The sequence below is a fragment of the Monodelphis domestica genome, chromosome 6 (genome assembly GCF_027887165.1).
Source record: "Monodelphis domestica isolate mMonDom1 chromosome 6, mMonDom1.pri, whole genome shotgun sequence".
NCBI lineage: Eukaryota > Metazoa > Chordata > Mammalia > Didelphimorphia > Didelphidae > Monodelphis > Monodelphis domestica.
Window position 1 is genome coordinate 148,842,709 of NC_077232.1, and position 19,234 is coordinate 148,861,942.

Sequence of the window (19,234 nt, forward strand, 5' to 3'; positions counted from 1 at the left end):
AGGAAGAAAGTGGATATTGTTCAATATACAATTACAGAAAAATCAAAGTTATGAAATTCTCAAGATAAAACATATTTAAAAGAAACTCAAAAGTCGCAATGTATAGATTATCATATTTTATATAAATATTGTTAGTCTTTCAAATAAAAGACAAGCTTTATAAAAAGGTTAAAACTTACCTACATGTAAAGTCAGGGTCAAATGCTGACTCTTGGGTACTATTTTTATAGTAAGGTATTGTGTTTTAGTAGAAAGTATCCTGGACTTAACAAAGGTCCTGACATTTACTTACTGGCATGGCCATGAGAAAGATGCTTTGAGCCTTGTTTTTCTCTTTTGTAAAATTGAGCTATTAAGTTTCATATCTTCTACCAAAGGCTTCTTTGAGGACCAGATTACACATCCTATGTACCTTGTGAACCTTTAAAGTGCTATAAAAATGTGAAATGTTACTATAATTGAAACTTCCCAAAAGGACTCAGAGAGGTTACTTCTCAGGAGCATTTTAAACTTTAGATAAAATCTGTTTATTGATTTCTTTTTTTAAGCGACTATTGGGATGATATTTTAGAAAAAAAAATACAATTTGAGATTCAAAATCTGGTCCGGTGTGCCAAGTATTTTAACTCCTGGGAGTACTTTGTAAGAAGCTTGGTTCTCACATGAAGTAAAACTTAGTGGGGAAATTTGGCATATATATTTTTTTGAATCGATGTGTCCTGAGAATGTGGTCTCACAAGTAATAGAGAAAAAAGTACTATTTGAGAAACTCAGTTAGTAGAAAAGGATGTCTTCAGTAAACCCTTTCTTCTCCAATCATAACTCTGCAATCTTTAAAAAATTAATTTAATTTCCCCCCATTACATGTAAAAAGTTTCCAACCCTTTTCAAAGAATATTGAGTCTCAAATTCTCTCCTTCCTCCATCCTGCTCCACTCTCCTTGGGATAATGAGACATCTCATAGAGATTTTACATGAGCTCTGCAACATTTTGGCTTGGAAGACTCTTTTATCTGCCCTGGGAAGTCATCTGGAAGTGAAGACCAAATCTAAGAAGAAACAACCTAAAAACAACAAATGTTTTTGCAAATGCAAGTTTGAGGAGAATATATACTAATCTTCTCAAGTCGGTCGGTAAGCACTTATTAAGCATTGACTGTGACTCAGGCAGTTTCCTAAATGTTAGGTATACAAAATAAGATGAAAGTACCCATTCTCAAGGAGAGCACAGTCTAATGGTCAAAAGAAGAAAAGATATCCTTCCTTTTAAAATGTACCTCATCATATGCTAGACAGTATTAAACGGCATGTAAATATGAGGCTATAGTGCAGAGAAATCTGTTCCTGAAGCCAGGTAGACCCAGTTCATGGCTTGTCTGACACAGTGACTGTGATGCTGTGCAAATTAAGTCTTTTCTCAGTGCTCTGAGAAGCTCTCTACGGTTTGTCTTGCAAAACCCTTCAGAATCTGCTTCCTTCTAACCTTGCAAGTTTTCTTATATGTTTTCCCCCATCATATACTTTGTGATTGAGTGACACTGGCTTTTTTGAAACTCATACATAATACTCCATCTCTACTCGGGCATTTTCATTGGCTGTTCTCTTGCCTAGAACACATGTAGTCTAGCTACCCTGGTGACTCTCAGATCCTGGCTAAACCTTATTTTATGAAAGAAACTTTGCCTAGTCCTTAAGCTTCATGTCCTCCCTTGAGAATATCCCAATTTTATCACACATACACATGTGTATATGTATATTACATACACACATATATAATTTAGTTTTAAATGTCTCATATGTAGTTGTAATCATTTTCCTGTCTGTCTGTCTGTCTATCCATCTATCTCTCTATCTCTCTGTCTCTGTCTCTCTGTCTCTCTGTCTCTGTCTCTCTTTCTCTCTTCTAGTTATTTATGAAAGTGTTATATTCTTCACTACAGTGAGCTCTCTGAGAACAAGGATTTTTTTTCACCCCTTTCTTTGCATAACCAGTATTTATCTCATGTTTGGATACCTAGCAGTGCTTTAATACAGGCTAACTGACTGATAGACTACAAGTAGTGGTAGTACAGACTTTCACTGAAACAAAATTCTTGGGAAATTTCCCAAGGAACTCCAGAAGGTTCCTTATACCAATTAAATCACAGATTCAGACCCTCTCCTATTCAGTGTCATAAAAATAGTTTTCAGTTTATTACAATTTAACTTTGGAAACAAAGTTCATCTGGAGAAGCTTTACTCTTTATATTGCGAGAATTTTCCCATTTATCAGAGAATATTCTCATAGGACTATCCTGGCCCTACAATTCCTCAGCATCCATTTTACCTACTGAGCTGAAGGTACATGCAAATCATATGAGATATGTGCTAACCTGAGCTCACAAAACAAACGTTTGTAGCTCTTTATTTAGGCTACAAAAGCCTGCTCCCCGTGGTTTCTTTAAATACTGAGCTTCCTTAGTGCACTGAAAATTTGATTTAAATAGTTTGCCACAGGACTCTGTCTATTGTGCAATCTCAGCCACATATGTATCTTTCCTATTATCATGTATATCTTTTTTAAAAGGTAAACTTTCAATAAACACAGCTGTAGAGTAGGAATAGAAATTGAGGTCACTTAACTACAGGTATATTATGAAAATAGTGGGCAATTTATAAAGCAATTGTAGTTCTCTGGATCCAAAGCTCAGGAGAGCCTGCATATTTCTTTCTCTAGCCTCTTCTGTTGATATTTTCTTTGTGTAAAGGGGGAAATGACTTAAACCCCTACTATTCTGTAAATTCTGAGTCTGAGGCACAAATGCATGAATATGCAGAAGTTCTCTTATGCAAGAATATTCTGAAAGGTAGGCAAATGTTATACCTTGCTTATGTTACTTAAAAAACATTGTTGAAGGAAGCTTTTAGTCAGCTTTGTAATGAGTTGAGGAAAAGTAACTGAAGAATAATCAGGGCTACATTGTAAGTTCTTTCTCAAGAAAGAAAATGTGGCTGAAGGAAAATTTTATTGACTTTCTCCCAAATCTTTTTAGGGTTAGAGAAATAGGCTGCTGAATACTTTTAATGCAGAAGTGGCAAAATAAAACTAATCATCTATCTGTCATGTCTGTAGTGGATCTTGATTATTGACCTGTAGCCTTTCCCAGTCTTCTCACATTGTCAGTAAGTGAAGTCTTGTTTATTTTCTTTCTACTACAGCACCCCTTTAGGTAGCTTTTCATCTTAATTCCTGTCCCCTGTTCTGTCCTCTTTCTTGACCCCGCCCCCATTCAGACTAACAGAGTCTTCTTATGTCCCTGACCTCCTTCAGGGTATTGCCATTTCTTCAGAGGAGGAAGAGGAATATTTCTGTTCCTCTGTAATCTGAAGGAAGGAAGGAATTGGGCCCAATTCCATAGTGTGGTTTTAAACCAGAAGCTGAATATGCCAATGAAACAATTTCCTTTTCCCATCACTGCCTATTCAGGAAATGTTAATTTTAATATATGTTCAAGTAGAAGAAAAAATAAAAATAAAAATGTTGTAGAGAGCTACTTAATGTGTTTAAGGATGTACTATGGTTTGAATTCTCTGGACAATTGCTCCTCCTTCCATTATTAAGACAGATAATTGACCTAAGTACTTTTTATGCATTAATTAAATTTATACTTAAATTTATTTTTAAAAAAAATTTTTCAACCTTCTCCCCACATCTCTTTCTCCTCACCCCCTCAGGAATGTCAAATATTTGTTAGGACCCCTTAGGACCTGTCAGTACCCAAGATATTTTAAAGATTAATTAAATTTGTCCAGCAAAGTTGTCACTTTATATTTCGATTTAAGTTTTCTATTTGTCCATGTCATATACTTAAATTTATATAGTACTATAAGTTTCAGAGTACATATAATAATTCATTTGAGCCTCACAACAGTTTTGTAAGGCAGATGTAATTATTATCCCTATTTTACAGATTAGGCATCTGAGTTTGATATATTTTAAGTGACTTGCCATGGGTTAAATACAGTATCTGAGACAATTTAAGGCAAAGAAGTTTATGCCTAATTGAAGCTAGAATTCAGATTCTATCACATATAGGCCAGTTCTGTCATTTATCTCTTAATATGTAGCAGTAGAAAAAACATGTTTGGAGATTTAGGGAAAGAGTGCTCTAGTCTTGGCATTGACAGTAGTTAACTGGGCGATTCTGTTTGCCCAAATGATTTCAGAACAGGCTCTATCCTCATCTTCAAACTGGATCATTTTAAAGTCTCTTTTGGTGTTTCTAAGAAGTAGGGAAGAGAATACTAACCTGTGGTAATGAACAAAAGGATCACTGAAGCCCAAAGATTAGCTCAGGCTAGAAGAAGCAAGGTTGCTTGAAAAAAGTGAGCTCATGTGAACATTCCAGGGAAGAGGATATGTTAGGTAGAAGGGAGAATAAATTTCCTGCCAGTCAAAAATTGGAAAAAGAGGGACTACCCTTCAATTGGGGAATGGCTGAACAAATTGTGGCATATGCTGGTGATGGAATACTATTGTGCTCAAAGAATAATGAACTGGAGGAATTCCATGTGAACTGCAACAACCTCCAGAAACTGATTCAGAGTGAAAGGAACAGAACCAAGAGAACTCAATACACAGAGAATGATACACTGTGGTATAATTGAATGTAATGGACTTCTCTACTAGCAGCAATGCAATGATCCAGGACAATTCTGAGAGACTTATGAGAAGGGTTCCTACCAAATCCAGAGGAAGAACTGTGGGAGCAGAAATGCAGAAGGAAAAACAACTGCTTGATCACATGGGTCAATGGGGATATGACTGGGGATATAGAGTCTAAATGATCACCCAAATGCAAACATCAAAAATATAGAAATAGGTTTTGATCAACAACACATGTAAAACCCAGTGGAATTGCTTGTTGGCTACAGGTGTGTGTGTGTGTGTGTGTGTGTGTGTGTGTGTGTGTGTGTGTGTGTGTAAAGGTGGGGGAGGGAAAGAACATGAATCATGTAACCATGGGAAAATATTCTAAATTAATTAAATAAAATTTTGGAATTAAAAAAATTTCCTCCCAATAAGAAAAATGGGATTAGAGTTAGGAATTACCATAGTAAATATAAATGAGAAGGATGAAGCCAACAGAAGGAAGAGGGACATGGAAACAATCCATATATATTGGGGATTAATTGGGAACAGATTGAATTACCATGTCCCTCTTCCTTCTGTTGTACTATTTGGTAGAAACTTAAAGGAATCTTGAAAAAGTTGTTCTTGGCAAGATAGGCAAAGGTGACGATATTTTATATACTTCAACAATTGAGTTAAATTCAACAATCATTTGCTAAATAGCTGTGAGCCCAGGAAGATGTAAAGGTAAACTAATTAGCTTTGGCAACATCATAACATTCTCTGATTGAGAAGGGTGGTAAAGTCTTGTGCAGTAAGCAGTGTAATACTTAGCAAAATAGAATGGGGACAGGTCTCTGCCTCTGACTCATTGGCAGGTGTGCCTCTGGGCAAATCATGGTGCTCTAGATTAGAGTCTAAAGTTCTGAAAATGAAGATAGGCACTTTTCTACAACTTGGAACCTTGAATTTCCTTGGATAGGTTATCAATGAAGTTACCCGCATTTATAGAGGGAGTTCTCTTGTCTAGGAATTCCCTTTATGAATGAAATAGCAGTTTCCGTCTCTCTTCCCTCTAGTGACTACTCAGATTTTCAGTACTGTGGAATGAAATAGGTATTCTACAGAAGTGAATTTTACAGATAAGTAAAGGTACCACATTAAGGGGACACACTAATTTTCATTTTAAATTTTTGATAGAAATGTATCTTTTGTAGATTGTTTGCTTTTAGCAGAAAATGGTAAATATTTATTTTGGATTGCCTCAGGTGACTTCTCAATATCAAAGATTATACTGGGTATAATATTACCCTAATAAACCTATAAATATCTTTGTGGTATTCAGGGCTTATCGATCGTTATTCTAAATAGCTCTGTAATTACTAAGCCCATAGAGTTTTTGGCATCTGACTTTTCACAGTTGTGTGGGTGCATGCACATGTGTGTGTCTGTAATATGTTTTTTGTCCACTATGATTTACACTTCTGTCTCTAACACCACAGGAATAAGTCTCTAATTCTTGCCTCCACTTTGCACCATTTATAAAATCAAAGTAAACAAATCAATTTAGCAAGCCTTTTTTAAAGTACCTGTTATGTTCCAGGTAATGGCATGGGTTGGGGAGGGATAAAAAGAAAAAAAAAAGTATCATCAAGATTCTTATATTCTACTGGTTTCTGCCTGATGGTCTAAGAGGGGTGCCCCCAAATAATATACATGAACTTGAGTATAATACTTTTGATTCTTACATTCCTATCTTTTAGGCCCCCCAATATAACAAATAATTCTCCCTTTTAAGTACTGACCTAGAATCTGTCCAGAATCACCTCTGCATAAATTCCCTTTTAATGAACTTACTAACTTGCTTACTTTTATTTCCTAATTGAATCTTCCTTGTGCTTGAAAATAAATGTGGATTTTCAGTCTTTAAGCAATTATAAAAAAAATGTATAAAAATGATAGGGTTTGTAGTTTTTTCTTCACCTACTCAAATTTGCTTAGCTAACTTATTTGGCAAACTCTAAACTACTTTTAACAGATGAATGTAAAAATAAACCATGTTTGATAACATTTGACAACAATGCTGTATAATCACTATAGACTTGTTTCTTAGTGTTTACAAATCGGTCTGTGACTTCCAAACTTCTTTCACATTGCTAGATTATTTCAAATTATTTCCTGTCAGAGAGCTAGTGATATTTAAATACTATCTGGGGATAGCTAATACATTTTTATTTTTTTTAATTGTACTGATTTCTCTTTGATAAAAAATTCATTAAACTTCATTATTTCCCTAGATAATATTTAGGCTGATCTTATGCATTCTGCTAGGCTAAATTCCAAACTCAACTTTTTAATATAATGACTGTGTTCCAGGAGAATTTATTTTAATGAGGAAAGGCAGCATTGCAGTATCTTTACTAGAAGGATGCTAGTCCCTTATGAACAGTTAGGAATGAAGCAATTACGGATGGGGAAGAGTGACATTTCCACAAATGATAAAAGGAAACTAATAATTAATGTGGTTTCTGTTCAGGTATAGAAGTTGCAATTGTCCTTTAGACCTAGAATACCTATTTAGTCAATTTGTTATAAACCATTGGCTTCAAAACTTGCTTTTACATTTTGCTGTTTTGAGGTCAATTCTTGCATGTGGGGAATCTTAAATTCACATTTTTTGAAGGATTAAATAGGGTCAATGTTATTGTATCTTTCTTTGCAGTGTATTTTTTTGTCTTTTAAGAGAAATAAATGGACACTATCATATGTGATTGGGAACATGTTAGACATGTTTGTGTCTCTAAGTTAATTATAAAACATGTTTAATTATATCATGGAGAGCTTATTGGTATTGCCTTTCAAATTGGACATATAATGTACTTACTAAAAAAGAACTTAGTGAACTTATTAACTGAATTTCAATATAACTAGTTTTCCCTTATAATCTTTTGTATTTTATTTTGTGTATTTAAAAACATTATTCTGAAGTAATGAGATAATTGATTTAGAATTTTCTATTTTTCAAATTTCTGGTTAATCTTATCTGATTCTGAGTGTTGTTATGAAAGGTCATTGGTATAGACATTGAATGCAGTGAATGTTACATGCTATTGTGCTCGATGCTGTGAGAACCAAGATGAAAGGCAGCATTGTACTTGCCTTCAATGTGTTTTATGATCTAGATGAGTGTTAAGGTTATGGTGTAATTAATAAAGTGCCTAGCTTGGAGTGAGTTCAAATCTGACCCTAGACATTTATTAGCTGTATGATCCTGGACAAGTTACTTAACTCTGTTGGTTTAAGTAGCTCTTCTATCAATTATGTAAAGAAGAAGTCAGAAAGAGTAAGATGAGAGATTGCATGGAGTTAGGATTCATTTTATCTAGAAGGATTTTAGGCAAGGCTTTATGAAGGCATTGAATTATCAGGAAGAGGATTTCAATAAAAGGAGTCAGCTTTAAATAAAGGAAAATGTAGACACAGAAATAAATCAGGATTAAATCACAGAGAAGGATCAAAATTGAAGAGCTGAAATGGGCCTATAAATTATCTAGTCCAACTCCATTATTTTAAAGATAACAGCAAATGGATTTCAAAGAAGTGAAATGACTTGCCAGAACTGAGATTTGAATTCATATCTGGTGACTTCCAAGTTCCATGGTAAAAATTTCATAGGAAGGCTAGTATGTGGAGGGGAACAATAAGAAAAATAGAAATTATGGGCAGAAACTGGAATCCTGGCTTCATTGATAGAGGGAATTTGGTGATCAGAAAATCCCTCTCTCAGTAAAGTTCTACCCTTTGCCTATGACTTGAGGTTTTAGAGATGTTTTGGAGAGGAATGGTGACTTGGCTAGGATGGCAGAACCACTATGTGCCATATCGCAATTCTTACTGGTTTTGAGGCCAACACTTAATCTCCTACACCAAGTTGCCTCTTAATGAGCCATATTCTAAAATGTTTTAGAGCCCAATTTTATCACTTGGATCACTAGTGTCCTGTAAAATAGTCTAAGGATCTCTATTTTGTAGATTATTGAAATGAACGGAGGCAATCCAATGATTTTGCCATAAATACATCATTTTTGAAGTGTTAGAGTTAAATTTTGAACCCAGGTGTGATAGAAGCTGCATTGATTCTGTATAGATAGTAAGTGGTATGCTGGGCCTAATATTGGGAATGAGCACTATTCAGATTCCATTTCTGAGAGTGGGGTTTCTACCTCTATGGCTAGAACTCCTTGTCCCTATTTTCCTTTTTATTCTTTCCTGGGCATATCTGTTCCCTTAGAAAGGCATTTGCATTCTACCCCCCCCCCATTCCTTGCTATTCCAGATACAGAGCAAGCTAAGAATCTTAGTACAGTTTTTAGCTATGAATCTTAAAATAAATTTCAATAAAAGTAAAAAAGTTATTAAAAATTAAAACTCCACTAAAATTTTGGGATTCCTTGTAAAAAGGAAGATTAGACCAAGGAGAAAAAATTAAGAAGTCTCAGCCACTTTTTGACTATCTTGATCTGTTGACTTTACATGGGGAATTGAGTAGTATTATATGTTAATTATGTATTCTTTTAAAGTGTATTATTTTAATTCTTAAATAATAAAAATGTTTTAGGGGAATTTGTAGTCCATGACTTTTTAAAATTTGAATTTGTTTTATCAAGCCTTTAATAAATACCATTTGGTTAGGAGAAAGGGAAGAATCAAAAATGATCAAGGTTTGAACATGGGATCTATTAGAGGAAAATGAAGTTTAGTTTGTGAAATAAAAAATTGGAGGTGGAGATGGGGAGATGCCTAGTCTGCCTGCAAAAATGCAGGACTAACATTCAGAAGGTAAGTTATCTGCATAGAGATGATAGACCTTTGGAATAGATGAGATTGTCAATAGCTCAGTATAGAATGCAAACAAGACCTAGGAAAAAGGCTTTGATGGAAATCACAATTAGAGGATTAAGAAATCTATTCCATTAAGAATTAAATGATCTAATCTAAAGTTACATAGCTATTCAGTGGCTCATGTCTCAGAACTCTCAGATCAATGTTATTTCCATTAAGGAATATGTCTTTATTAAGAACCAAAAGATAAGCAAACTTTTGTCTGTCACAGGTATAAGAATAGTTAAGAGAAAAATAACTTTTATCGGTGTCATTATGCTTATTATTTACTGCTATTTCAATCTGAGATAAACCTCCTCTCTGAGTCTAGATTTTTGCTATAGACAAGAATAAATCCTTAATGTTAAAAGTGATATTGAATTCAGGTGTGTGAGAATGAGAAATGAGTCAGATGTGTGAACTGACAAGAAAAAAAAAACAAAAAACAACAGAAAAAGATTAAGTAGTCAGAAAGTGAGGAGGAAAAAAATGAGAATACATTATATTAACTTATATATTTTTAAAATATCTAGTTCCTGAAAATTTCTTATTGCAGGAATCTTAAAGAAAAGAGTTGTTAGTTTGACTATTATTTTTTGTTTGTTTGTTTTTTAAAGTTGTTGCTTTGCCTGAATCAATGGTTTGTATCTGTAGACCTATCTGGAATGGACTATACACCTTAGTTCCATAATAAGTCATGAAGGAGGCTATGCCAGACTACAGGATTCTTAGGTAGTTAGTCAAGAAAATAACTGAGGCTAGGCAAAGTAACAAAAACTATGCTATCAGTAATTGAAATATCTGTATTTATTAGTTTTTTTTGTGCCTCACAGGTGTTCAATATCTGTTAAAGTGATTTCTTATGTTCTATATAGCTAGCACACTGCATTGATTCAGAACTGAGAAGAAAAAATATAAGTCAATAACAAAACAGTCCCCAGGTTGTAGCCTAAAAGTCTCCTTTCTCTTCAGGTATTTGGGTGAAGGAATAGAATTGACGATTCAAATAAGTAAATATAACTTACTGTTTCTTGCAAAGTAAAAACAGGAAGTCTGTGCAGTCTAGTTTTTCCTACCCTAGGGTTGGGATAATAATAATAATAGCTAGCATTTGTAGGGTTCTTTAAGATTTGCAAAATATTTACATATTCAAATAACAATTACTAGCTTTTATATGGTGGTTTTAACACCTGCCAAGCATTTTGCTTATTGTAATAATCACAAGTATTGCTTTAAGACCTGCAAAGTAGTTTACTTAACTATGTTTTCTGTGAGGTAGATGCTAATATTATTTCCATTTTACAGATGAGAGAGGAAAAGTAACTTGTTTCATCTTCTCTAACTCCTCTTTCTCTGGGATTACAATATTGATACCTGACAGATAGATACCTATGGACTCTATTGCTACCTTAGTACAAATTCTATAATTCAAACTCTCTCCATCCTCCCCAGGAGCAGATTATAGGAGTGCATCACAGTATTTTTATATTTTTATTTATTTTTCTAGAAGGCTTTAAGGTTTTATGGCAGTGGATGACCTGTTCCATCACGAATCCCTTGGAGTTGTCCTGGATTCTTGCATTGCCTAAAAAAGTTATCATTATACATTATTGCTAGTGCCATGTACAATGCTCTGCCACTTTATTTTCATGACTGCTTCCCCTACTTCCTTTGGACAGACTATCCATTATCTTATTATAATGCTCTCATTAGCTTTAGTTGACTTGGAAATTGAGCTTAAATATCTCCTCCCATAGGAGGATTCTTGTTTCTTGCAGTTTTTAGTGTGTCTTCCTCATCCTTCTCAAGTTTCTTTGTATTTAGTTGATGTATATTTTATATGCTTTTCTGAATATGATAGAAAGTAAGGCTCTTGAAAGAAGGAAGCTTTTTATTTTTGCCCTTATATCTTCTGAGAAGAGTCTTTCAGTGTATCACTGGGATTTAGCACACAGTGAATAACACATAATAGGCACTAAATACTAAATTGACTTCCCATATTTGTCATTTCATGAATGTTTACTGGTTGATTTAGAGATAGGATGGCAATGCCATGATTGGTCATTCTTTTTGTAGTTCCCATGTTCAATAAAATTAAATCATCTACCGTGGACTGAAGTATGATGTAATGGTGATGCTCTTCAGGTTCCCAGATTTGCATGGATGCTGTTGCTATTAATGGGTTTTATTCTCACTTCAGCTGTGTAAATGGGATATTTAACATTTTGATCTCATTAATGGTCAAAATCCTAACAGTGTGGTCAATATAAAGAAGAATGGGACTAACTACTGCTCACAAGAGACTAAATGAAATAACACCTCTTCCCCCACTTTGAAAAAGACATCTTTTATCTTTCATGCCATATTTTCATTATCTTTCCACTCTAGGGAATTTATCCTATGAAGGTTGAGTGCTTGACACTTCTAAATGGAGTGATTAATATGGTATTAACATAGCACACCATTCAGATGATATTTCTGTTCTTCTGTCTTTAGGCTCTTAGTATTGATCTTGAATCCTGACATTATCTTCTTACTTTTGGTCTATTACATATGTCTCTAAGAACTATTATATTTGTTTCAAAGTTTATTTTCTTGTTCTTGTTTTTTTCTGATAGAAAATTTCAACTTGATCTGAAATGAGATGGAATAAAACTATGATACAATAAAATGTACAAAAGAGGAGAACCCAATTTCAAATTCTACCTTTGCCAATTACTACTTGTATATTTTTTAAAGTAACACTGTACCTCCATATGTTAATGGGAGACAGAAATATATGATCTCAAGTGTCCATATTTTAAATCTTCAACCCTGTGATTTGAAAAACTTTATTGGCAGAAAAATCTGTGTTGTCATCTCAGTTTCCTCTTTTAGCTTTAGTTGCTTATTTGGTTGTTGACTAGATTTGCTCGAATTAGGTCTATGACTTTTTCTGCTAAATTCTAGAAAACATTCTCCATATTCTTCCATCCCCATTACATTATTTACCCTTCATTTGAACATGGAAAAGTAATTTCATTTCTCTGAATCTCAGTTTCATTCCTTAAATGCTCTCAGGTACAGTTGTCATTTATAAAGTGGTAGAAATTATACCTGTAGACATATCTCACAAGGTTGAAAGACTCAAACAAGATCTTGGGTATGAAGCCCAATGAAAATCCTAATTCATTACATAAGTTCCAGCCTTTGTTTGTATTATTTGAAATGTTTAGGCCCTTATTACCTTAGGACCCTGTTCTCAGTTGTGGATGGGAGTAGATTTTCATTTAATGTGATAAATTAATCCCTGTTCACATGCTGGCTTTTTTGTGCTCTCTTTATTGCAGATAACACAATTACTGAGCTCAGTTAAAAAGTATGTCTCCAGAAGGCTCTCAAGGAGTGACTCTAATTATAGGAGTTGTAGGCACTAAGGTATATTTATTCTAAAATATATGTGGTCAGTCAAGTGCTTTAGAACCCCTTAAATTATTGCCAGTACCTGGTTACTCCATTACTTAGAGATAGAGTTAACTCTATCTTTATATGTCTACCAGCCTAAAATTTTATTTCCTTAATACTTCATTGTCATTGCTCAAATTTCCCACTTCTTTCTCCATGTTGTTATCCATTTGGCTAGTTATCTCTATAAAAATCATATAATTTTTTCATTGCAAATGCCAGATATTTCTTCTTAATTTCAGATATGTCTCATCTTTTAGTCTTTCTCTTACAGAGTTTAATATATTTCTTGTTAGGTCCAGCTTTGTCCCTTGAGGTACTGTTAAAGCTAATTTTTATACATTTTTTCCTAGTAACTTCTCTTTGGATTCTTTAAAATCCTAATTTTGCTTAGTCATATTATAGTTGTGGTTTATTTGGGGCTTCAGGTGAAGCTTCGTCATTTTTCTTACTCGTGTGAATACTTCTTTTGAGGTTCTTTGTTTATCCTCTTTCCCTCATTTTTTTCATCTATTCTTATTAAAAGAACTCTTAAGGACCATTTATTCTCTCATCTTCCTAGGACCACCTACTTCTGTACTTTCTTTTCAGTATTGTAAGTGACAGATGTTTGTTGCTGTTGTTGCTTTTAACATATCACTTTTATAGTGGTTACAGCAAACCAACTAAAGAGTATTACATAACATTAAATTACATTCAATTGACAATGTCTCACCTTCATTAGCACAGGTACACAAATAGGTGGGGTGTGTATTTTGGGTGGCTCAAAAATGTGTATGTTCCTGAAAGCTATCATTTTCTGAACTTTTCTAAATTTTTTTCTAAAACCATTTTTCTATTTTTTTCTAAAATTTTTTCTAAAAAAATTCTAAAATTATTATCTAAAGGCAATACATCAATGTCACATTATTTCAGAATTTAAACAACTGCCATGTATTATGTGAGTTGGCTGAAATCTATCACCTATCAGCATGCCAAATAAAATAAAATATAATATGGTTTAAATGAAGTGTGATAAAACTCATATAATTTATTTTTTGATAATTCTGTTGGGTCAGTTTGCAAGGCCATTGATTTCGATATTCCTCTGTACATACTGCAAACCATCTGTCCTTTCTCATTCTGTGCAATCCTTATGTTCTTCTATAGGTCAGTCACATTTTTATCCATCTAATAAGTTGAATATCTTGTTCTAGATCAGGGATCCTTAAATGGCAACCATGATGTTTTTTCCTTTTAAAATATCATATGCAGCTTATTTTATGCCTCTTAAAATACTTGAAAAAGGTTCCACATCCTTCATCGGAATGTCCAAAGGATCTGTGACACAGAATAGATTACGAAGTCCTATTCTAAACCTTTTCCCCATTTCTTAACTATTAGTATAACCTACAAACTTCCTCTTTTCCTTTCCTTTATGCCCGTAACTGGGCCACCTGTTTTTAAAGTATATATCGCCTATAACATCCTTAACTACCTTTCATACATATAGGTTAAAATTGTGACCATGCTTGCAACAACTGTGTAATTCTCCATTGCTTTTTTGCATCATCTGTGATTTTCATTCATTAGAAAAAGTTATGTTTAAATAATCACAAATATGCAGCATTGCCTGGAGAACCTTTATGTTCAAAGGAAAGCAAAACAAAGCAAAGCAAAGTTTGGGCTTTAGCAGCCTGGGATTGTTATAAATACTGTAAGTTTCTCTGTGAACAATCTAGCCTATTCTCATCCTGCTATTCAGCTCTGGGATCAACTCCTTTTCTTCCTGCTGGGCTATCTCAAATACATGCACTGATCTACAAACACAATAGACTGGCCAGCTAACTGAACATCATAGGCTGTATAGTTGGCATTTTCTATCCATTTAGTTTTCCAATATGAACTGTTATCGTGAGCTCTTTTGAGCAAATAAATGCACCCAACTGAGTATTGTATCCTTTAAAGTAAGCCATTTTGGGGTGGCCAAGATGTGTATTAGTAACATGGCTATTGTTAGAAACATTTTTAGAGCTCCTCCTTTTCAACTCCCTTCACACTCTGTGCCACATCCTTTTGAATGTTCTTGAAGTTAGTAAATCTTTGTCCTTTGAGGCAGAGTTGAAATTTAGAATCAACTCCAAATAATTAAAAGCCAAATAAACATGGGTTTTAAAAGAAAAATGACTTATAAACTGATTCTGAACACTTCAAAAAAGGTTAGAATACACAAAAAATAATTTTCATCTTTCAAGAAATAATTTTGGAGGTCAACTTGTGTGTGTGTTTGAAGGCTTATTCTTATAATCATAATTTTATCATAATTAAAATGTTGCCTAAGAGCTTCTTTTAAGATATAAATAGATATTTATTATGCTGTCATTAATGTTGCTTGGTTCAAATGTAATTGAAAATCTACTTTTATAGTTGCATAATCTTTAATTTATTCTTTCCTTGTTTTACAGAAATGTTGATTGCTGTGATCTTCAAAAAAAAATATGGATTTTTAGCAATTGAAGAGCAAGTCAAGGTAACTATTCATTCACTGTTGACAACTATGTCTAATTAATTTAATAATTATTGAACATATTATAAGTTATTTTACTCAAATTTAATTTTTATTAGGCATCTGATACATTCAGGTCACTGTCTAAGTATTCACAATGATTAAAAATAGTCTCTATTCTGAAGGAATTTATATTCTTGAAAATGTTCATTTACAGCAATATCTATTATATTAGTTGATATATTATGAATTTTTGTAAATCACTGATCATTGGCATTCTTTGTATTGATTATAATATTTTGGGAAAGTTATAGAATACCTAGGAAACTGTGAAGTTCGAAAACATATTGAGCATTTGGTTGCTTTTATAAATGCAAGCCAACAGGATTTTTCCCTTAAAAATGTAAGTTTATTAAAATTATTGAATTAAATGCTACCCAAGAGATGGAAAAGTTGACTTTCCAATTAGATGAGTATGTCTAGTTATCTCGTTTTTCACTTTTATCATTAAAAGTATTCAGCTGACTTGTATTTCATTTCTACCCAATGGCATCTGTTTTACTTCAGTTAAATATCAATAGCAAAATAAACATTTTGGAGAATAATTTTTAAACTTCATTTTCCCCATCTTGAGGTACAGCTGACTTTCAATTCAAATTAGATTTTTTGGTATTTGCAGATTACATCCTGATAGCAACTTGTTGTAAGCTCTTTGATAGACTTTTAAAACAAGTAATAGTATGACCCTCCTCTTTTTAAAATCAGAATGATGAAGGATAAAACTCTAATAAATGGTAGCATTCTCTTTGAAGTATATTAAACATAAATGATTTTTTAAACTTTTCTTTTTTTATTTAAATTTTTAAGTATTTTTCCATATGTCCTAATTAATTTTCTTTCCCTCCCTTCTACCCTACCTCCATCAGAGCAAACAAGCAAATCCACAGTGTTGTACAAATATTATCACTTGATATCTATTTCCATATTATTCAATAAATGAATTTTTGTCATATTTCTTTGCTCTTTAAATTTGCTTAGATTGTACTAAATCTCAGTTCAAGGTAATCTTTTGTTTCATCTTTTTTCCCCTTTGGGGGGGCATGCTATTTTATTTTTCCTATATTTAAAAAAAGTAACTGATAAACTCAGAGGACCATTTTGGATTTGTTAACCTCTTACAGTAGAAACAAAATAATTCAAACTTAAATGAGAGGAAAGAACTATTTCCTTTAAAAATGGAAAAACAATTTAACAACCAATGAATTGATAGATATGCTTCTAAAATATGGGAGTACAGAAAAGGGAGGAAAACATTTAAGGCTTTATAATATCATTTTATGTATTCCCATTTATTGACAATTTTAAATGGAGTGTTTTCTTTATCAATTAAATATTTCCACATTATTTCCAGTTTCTTTGCTAAATTATTTTCAAAAAGATGAGTTGAGGATTTTGCCAAACAAATTATACTGCCATCTCCTGAGGCTAAAAAAATGTCATTTACCTACAAATTGAACTTATTGAGGATAGTCATTTTACATATGTGCATCATTGTCATTGAAATGTAATTCCAAACTTTAGAATCAATAAAGTTTAAAGTTAGGCCTGGAAAAAAATGTATTCACTAAAAGTTATATTAAATGATTTTAACTCTAAAGCATTTTTCAAGCAGAGAATAGAGAGAACTGCAGTTCTGTAGTCCTAAGGTAATAGAGTGAACTTTAGAAATAATTGATGGAAATAATATTTTAAATACATAACTTGTAATCACAAATGATTATAAATAATTCCTTTGTGAAAGACTGGATTCTACCATCTTTGAAGATGAACTCTTAAGCAGGTAGAATCATAATGTGTGTGAATATATATATGTATAGTTTATAGATCTATTTAGTTTTATTTATACCCACATATATGCATGTATACAAGCACAATGTACACACGTTCATGATTACACATGAAACAAAGTAATTGAAAACTAGAGTGTAAATTCCTTGAGGGAAAATATCACATTTCATGTATCTTTGTAGCTTTCTCAGTGCTAAGCTCTCTAGAGACATTAAAGATGGTTGTTAAATCAATTAAATGTAAAATTTTATACTAGCAAAAAAAAAGAAGTATATGTATTTTGGATAGCAAGTGATGAAGTCTAATTGTGAAAATATTTGAATAAATGGGGCAAAAACTATTCCTTTGTAAGACCTCAATCAAGGATTTTTTTCATATGACAGACAAAAGAGAGGAACATATTTATTCACTAATGATTAATTTTATTAAAGAGGTCTTATGTAGTTGGTTTTAATTGCTGTAAGTATTGTTGTTTACAATTAGAAGTTGCATAAAGTTTTAATTGCATTGTCATTTGAAACATTGTATCATATTTGGAACATATATATTAGCAGACTAGTACAAATCTATATATTTAAGATAATTAGATTTGTGTTTTCAAAGAGTCATGTTCCTTAAGGTTATGAAATTCCATGTTACTTTCACTGCTTCTTCTCTCAGTGGTCTATAATCTGTCAGTTCTTACCCCAACATTTTTGCCTCTACTTTTGACAATTTTTTCCCTTGCATACACTGAAATCAACTTTTATTTCGTTTTGTAGAATAAAAATGAATTAATTTTGAAGTCTGAGGGAGTTTGTTTTGTAGGATTTTGTAATTTTTAAAAAATGTTCTTCAATAATTTCGTAGATTTTCAAGATGATACAGCCATGTCTTTTGTGAGGACTAATTATCTCAGTGGTGCTCTGAAAAATAGACATGGGGCCTTTTTGATAAACTTAATTATTTGAAGGCAAGATATACCTTTGACTTTTAGTATTTTAGTAGAGTTTACTCTCTAGTGAAGACTTTGAGCCATGAAAGGAACTAATCAAATTTATACTCTTTTCTATAAAATGTTCTAATCAATGCTATTTTATTTTTTGAAAGGGTGATTTACCATGATATTAATGTTTTTAATTAATTTAGAAACCACAGACTCTTGAATTGAATGAGTGATATAATAACTTGGCTATGGGTCCGAATTAAGGATGATCAATTACTCAGGCCGTCAATCCCATCCCATTTTTCCCATTCTTGGAGATATCTCTGCTGTCAGAATGTGTCAGCCATGTAGCTGGTGCCCTTCAAAATTAACGTGCAAGGCCTTCAGAAATCTATAGGAAGATATTTCTAGAAGCCAGTGAGCTGAGCAGAATGGTAACTAATAATGGTAGCTGAATGTGAGTTGTCTGCCTACAATTATGTGACACAAGACGACTCAAGATGAAAAACAACGATTAGGAGTTGGTACATATATAATAAACACTTGTGCATGATAAACTAGGCATATTTTTTTTTGTGATGAATGTGGTTCTTAAAATGTATTTCCAAAAGCCCTGTTTTAAATGCACATTTAAGACGACTCTTGAGAAAATGCTAACATGTGCTGTTATGTAAAAACAGTATTTTGTAAAATAAATAATCATTCACAGATATTCATTGTATCATAATTTAAAAATTTTCATAAGACCATATCCAGAAATTAACTGAGAGTCAGGATATGAGTACCATAGATTTCTGAGCAACTAAAATAATGGCATAAAATCCAGGCAGTGAAGCCCATGATGTTTACTCAGAGGAAAATCTCCATCAGGATCTCACTCACAGAACCCTAAATTAAAATTTATACTGAAAATTAGCCATCTGATTACCTCATCTTCCTCTCATTTCTCAGGCCTTGAGAAGCAGAAAATCATAAGCAGAAAACAAGTAGAGGCAGATAGAGTGACAGCAGCAAAAAGTAACAGCTGACATTCACAAAG

General features: G+C 32.9%; 1 protein-coding gene across 12 annotated transcripts in view; it reads left to right on the top strand.

Moving 5' to 3' along the window:
- The window catches only part of ADGRL3 (adhesion G protein-coupled receptor L3), a 982,472-nt gene that overhangs the window by 189,485 nt on the left and 773,753 nt on the right, over positions 1-19,234 (top strand). For all 12 annotated transcript variants that reach the window (XM_056802666.1, XM_056802677.1, XM_056802672.1 and 9 more), the window contains exon 2: positions 15,382-15,446. The gene's annotated coding sequence lies outside the window, so the exon portion shown is untranslated. The remainder of the gene's footprint in view (positions 1-15,381; positions 15,447-19,234) is intronic.